Genomic DNA, 6000 nt, shown 5'->3' on the forward strand with positions numbered 1-6000 from the left:
TAATACTATAGTAAGTAGCTATTACTTTTATTATTTAATTATTACAAATATATAAAAAGCTCAATTTAATTAAAGATAAAAAAAATTAAGAGTTAATTAGACTAATTTATTAATCATACCCAACAAACACATATGCTAACTTTGTATATATTCTATTTTGGCTTCCTGATAATGTGGTGATTTCTATTTTTGTAAAACAAATTTAAGATGAGAAATTGAATTTTTGTGATTATACCAAGTATAAGGGATGTTTGAATTTTTGTGAGAAACTAATGATTGAATTTTCTTTTAAACATCTCTAATTATTAAAGGTAATGTATATTTATTAATTTTTAATTTTTTTAAAAAAAATAAAAATCAACATTAAATTTTTTTATGTATTTTCTAAATAGCTATAACATATAATTACTAAATATAATTATTACACATTATCATATTCTATAATTTTTAATTTGAAAATATTAATGGTAGTAAAATTAAGATCCATGTTTACTTTGAAGAAAAATCAATACTTAAAAATTTTTTTTCCTTCCTTTTATCTATTTAATAAATTTTAATTTATTTTAATATTATTTTAAAATAATTTAATAATAATAATAATAATAATAATAATAATAATAATAATAATAATTATTATTATTATTATAAACAAAGAATAACTTATGGCTATTAAAAAAAAATCTTATAGCTATTAAAGCGATTGATTTAAGAGCAAAAATCAACTTATTTTATTAAAATTTATTGCTAATATTTTAAAATTTTAATATTTTAAATAGCAATATTAAAATTTTTTTAATTAAAAAATTATATTTTTTAAATTAATAATAATTTAATAATCTAATTAAATCTAGTATAAATTTTCTTCTAGTTCTTTTGCTCTCTCTATATATATACTACCGTGCATTACACTGTATTTCGCTAGTAAAAATATAAAGACAAAAAAAAAGTCTTCTAGTTACATATAACACAATTGGAATCATGCTAATGTATATGATGAAGATAAAAAAAAAAAAAAAAAAAAAAAAATTACGCAATTAACTCAACAGATAAAAATAACTAAAAAATTGAAAATTAAAATTTTACCTTGCACAATAAATGGTTTATAAAACTTGATTTTTAATATTATAATATTGCTTAAAGATAATAATGAAAATTAGTCATAAAATTAATAAAGAGATATTTTATAGGCATATTATTTGAATACAAATTAAAATTGAATTATAATTAATAGTTTAACCAAATTAAAATAGGATTAATACAAATTAAAATAGAATTAAAATAAACATGATTATCAACGTATAATATACTTAAGAATGTACTATAAATAGAAAATACTAATGAGGAAGGAAATATAAAGGTAAAATTAAATTAAATATAATAAAAAGGAAAGGTGAATAAGAAAAATAGTAATAGATTTTATAATTTTATTATTTTTTTTATAAATATAAGAAATTGAATATGAACTTTTTGTTTTTAGGATTAGGATTATAGAATTACAAATCGATTTTTTCTTTATAAGTAGAATTACTTTTAAAATAGTATCAAAATTTTAATTTAATTAGTTAATATATTTTTTATAAATAATATAAGTATATAAGAATATTTTTTGTTTGTTCACAAGTTCACTTCCTCATTCATGCATTATTGATATTAAAAATCTAAATTATTGTGTAATTAACATAATCGGTAAAAATAAATAAAAGTTAAAATTTAAATTTTACATTGCACAATAAATTTGCTAGAAAAAGTGGATTAGCAAACAACCAAATCGATTACAATGAGATTGGTTGATAAATCAAATAGCAATCAAAACCAAATCAATTATTAAAATAATTAAATTTTTTAAAAATAAAATTTTTTTATTAAAAATTACCTGTTGCTACTAACAATCGATTTAGCAACTAAAATCAATTGCTAAATAGTAATCAATACATAATCAATTGTAAAAAAAATGGTACCTTTAGTTTAACAATTTTGTAACTGCTTTGTAAGTCAGTTGCTATAATTTAAAAAAAATAAATAAATGTTCAAACAATAAATAAAAATTCTCAATAATTATTCTAAAAATTATCTAAAATATTAATTTATTAATGAAAGATTAGTACTACAAAATTAATATAAAAATATTATAAAAACAAATTACTATTAATAATTATTAGTCAAAATAATAATAAAAAATTAAATATAAAAGCAAATTTGTAAGACAAATTAGTAAAAAAATTGACATATATATACTATAACAAAAATTAAGAAAAAATTAATTATTACTAAAAATAATTTACTAAAAAAAATATGCAAACAAAAAATAAATTATAATAAAAAAAATAAAAAATATAATTAAGAAAAAAAAGAGGATGAAAAAGAAATTAGATAAGAAAGAAAAAGAAGAAGAAGAAGAAAAATAAGCAAGAAAAAAATGATGAAAAAGATAATAGATGAAAAAAAAAAGTTGATGAAGAAGAAAAATAAGGAAAAAAAAAAGATAATGAATGAGAAAATAGATAAGAAAGTAAAAAATAATTAAAAAAATGAGAGAAAAGAGAAGAAAGAGAGAAAAAAAAAAAAAAGAGTAATGAAAAAAGAAAATAAGTAGTGATTTATATTTGTGAATTAGCAATCTATTTTTGCAATGGATTGTCAATTGCTAATTTTTTTTAAAAGAATTAGACAAAAATTTTTTGACAGAAAATTTTGTAACCGATTCGCAATCAGTTGTAAAATCGGCTGCTAATAATAATCAATTTCGATCGGTTGTAAAAATTAGTTGGGTGGGAACTTTTGGAGGAAATTTTGCAATTGATTCCCTATTGGTTGCAAAATCAATTACTAATTACAACCGATTTCATTAAGTTACAAAAATTTAATACTATTAGCAATCAATTCACAAATCGGTTACAAATTAAAAAAAAAAAGGCTTTTAATCGACAAAAAAATTGATTGCAAATTTGAAACCTTTAAAAAAAAAAAGGCTCTAAATTTAGTAACTGTTAGCAACCAATCAACTTTTATCTGTTGCTAATAGCAATTAATTTCTGTAATAGATTACAAATCAGTTGCTAAATGTTGGAGTGAGTTAAAATAATTCTTAATTTAGAAACTGATTCCCTATGTTAGCAAATGATTTTTTAAATATGTTATTAATAACAACTAATTTTAGCAATCAATTTCTTAATCGCTAATCGAATATTCAAGTTTATTTTTTTTAATATCAATTAGCAATCGATTTAACAATCATTGTAAAATAATTGTTAATAACAATTGATTTTAAATAGGTTATTAAATTTTTAAAAATTAACAATTTAAGTTTAGAAAAACTAAAATTATAAATTGGTTATAAAATTATTGCTATTAACGATCAATTTTAGTAAGTTACTAAAATTGATTTTTTCTTTTTTGATATTGTTGATAAAACTTGATTTTTAATGCTATAATTGCTTTAAAATATAGTGAAAATTAAGCATAAAAACTAGCAAAAGAGATATTTTTATAGACATGTTAGACATGTTATTTGAATACAAATTAAAATAGAATTATAATTAATAGTTTAATCAAATTAAAATAGGATTGATACAAATTAAATAGAATTAGAATTAATGGATTAATTCAAATCAAAATATGATTGATCAAACTCTTTTTATAAATATAAAAAATTTAATACAAATTAAAATAAAATTAGAATAAATATAATTAATAAAATATAGTATAAGAATGCAATATAAATAGAAATATGAATGAAACGCAAAGATACAAGTAAATTAAATATAATTGAATATAATGAAAAAGGAAAGATGAAGAAGAGAAATAGTAATAAATTTTATAATTTTAAGTATTTATATATATAATTAATATGTACTTTTTTATTATAGAATTAAGATTATATATTATAAAATTGAATTTTTAATATAAGTAGAACTATTTTTAAAATAGGACTAAAATGTCAATTTACTTATATTAGTTAATATATATATATATATATATATATATATATATATATATATATATATATATTATAAATAATATAAACATAAAAGGAAGTTTTTGTTCCTCCCAAGTTCATTCACTTATTCATAGTATTATATATATTTTTAACACATTATAAATTATAGATAAATAAATAGATTATTAGTAATTTTTTATAAAAAAAAATAATTTTTATTTTTATGTTGAAAAATCCATGTTAAATGTGTAAATAATGGTTTTTTTTTTAACTTTTAAAGTAAAAATTACTTTTTATCTCAACCAACCTAATATTGCCATAATTTATTCATTTTGAAAATTTTTATAAATGAATATAATTGCATAATTTTTTTAACATAAATAATTGTGTAATGATACTTTGAGCTCGAAATTTAATTATATACTATAAGTAAACCATAAATAATTGGACTTATTGTAATATTTGTTTTTTAAAAAAAAAATAAATTGCAAGAACTATAAATGCAAGTCACAATAAAAATAAAATAGTGAAACCGATATATAACAGTTTCGTTGTAAATGTTGATTATTATGTTTTTATTGCCCTTATCTTAGGGGCGATGCCTGGGAGTCCTCAACTCTTCAACCAAATCATTCAAATTAGAGTATGTGGATCCACCTTCTTCAATGACTTTTCTTGCCATTTCTCCAAGCTTCCTTGCTCTTCTCCTCATTTCTTCCGCTGGCCACTCACCATGACCTCGTAATTGCCGCCTCTATAGCTTCGCTTTTAACATGTTCTCCATGCACAAAGAACCCATTCCTTAACGCCCACACCTATCCCAATCAGAAACCTCACTCACCAACTTCTCGTTGTAGAAATGATCGTGAATATCGCCATGTCACCATTGGCTTCCCAAGTTATAGCTTCAAGTACAGAACCCCATCCACAATGAGTCAAAAATCCTCCTATAGCTTCATGATCTAGAATCAACACTTGTGGAGCCCAACCTCTTATTATGAGTCCTGTCCCCCCCATTCTTTCTTCAAATCCTTTAGGTAACCAATCTTCTTCATCTTCTTGATTTTTCTTGTCTCTCCTCACTACCCAAATGAATTCCTGTTTGGAAGCTTCGAGAGCCCTTGCAATCTCTATAAGCTGAGATGCATTGAAGTTGACCATACTTCCAAAACATATGTAGATAATGAGAATTGGGTTTCTTGGAATCAAGCCATTTCAAACACTCGTTTTCACTAATAGATGCTTCATTCCCTCTCTGTGCTTTATCTTCAATTCCCTGTTGCATAGCGAAACAGGGCCAATAGGCCATGCCCTTACGCCTAAGACCTTCCTGTAATAATCAACGTAGTGGCTCGACCTCATAGAAGGCTGTTGACAACGATCCCAAAACTCTTTAACTCGATTCTACAATTTCACTCATTAATTTGCTATAGTCAGATTCAAAGTCTTGTCTCAAACCATCCGAAGTTGTTTTCTTGTTAGCTTTATCTCGCCGGGAACATTAGTCAGGACAAAGGGTTCTGAATCCGAGGAGACTTTCTTCTGCGGCTCATACAGCCTGATACATTCTAAGGTGCATAAAGAAAAGAAACAAGTGCCTTTAAACACTAACCTTGGAATCCCAAATTTGGCAAAGACATCGGTAGCCCATGGAAAGAGCAAATCAGAACAAGGCAATCAGGTTGGCACTCTTGCAGGAGCATTTCAAGAGGTTCTTGGAGCATGGTTGTCGCCTTGTTAAACCTGAAAATCAATTCGAAACTACCATTATCATGGGAAGTGATAGAATCCACGTTTTCACATCCTTCTGGTAGTCCAGCCTCCACGGAAGGGAATTTAAGGGTTCGAATATCAATGTCGACACCCAAACCTTTAGTTCTTCGGATAGTTTTGGAGATAAGAGGTGCATTGAGGGGAGTGGTGATAATGGTAGCCTTTAGGCCTCGCAAAGCAAATAGCTTGGCCAGATCCACTGTTGGAATCATATGGCCATGAGCCATGTAGGGAAAGACAAAAATATGCAGCTGATGACCCGAACTATCCATTGATTGATTAATGCCGAG

General features: G+C 23.6%; 1 pseudogene; it reads right to left on the reverse strand.

Moving 5' to 3' along the window:
- Positions 1 to 4526: 4526 nt before the first annotated feature.
- LOC131182509 (scopoletin glucosyltransferase-like) lies at positions 4527 to 6000 on the reverse strand (annotated as a pseudogene).

Source organism: Hevea brasiliensis, chromosome 8 (assembly GCF_030052815.1).
Source record: "Hevea brasiliensis isolate MT/VB/25A 57/8 chromosome 8, ASM3005281v1, whole genome shotgun sequence".
Classification (NCBI taxonomy): Eukaryota; Viridiplantae; Streptophyta; class Magnoliopsida; order Malpighiales; family Euphorbiaceae; genus Hevea; species Hevea brasiliensis.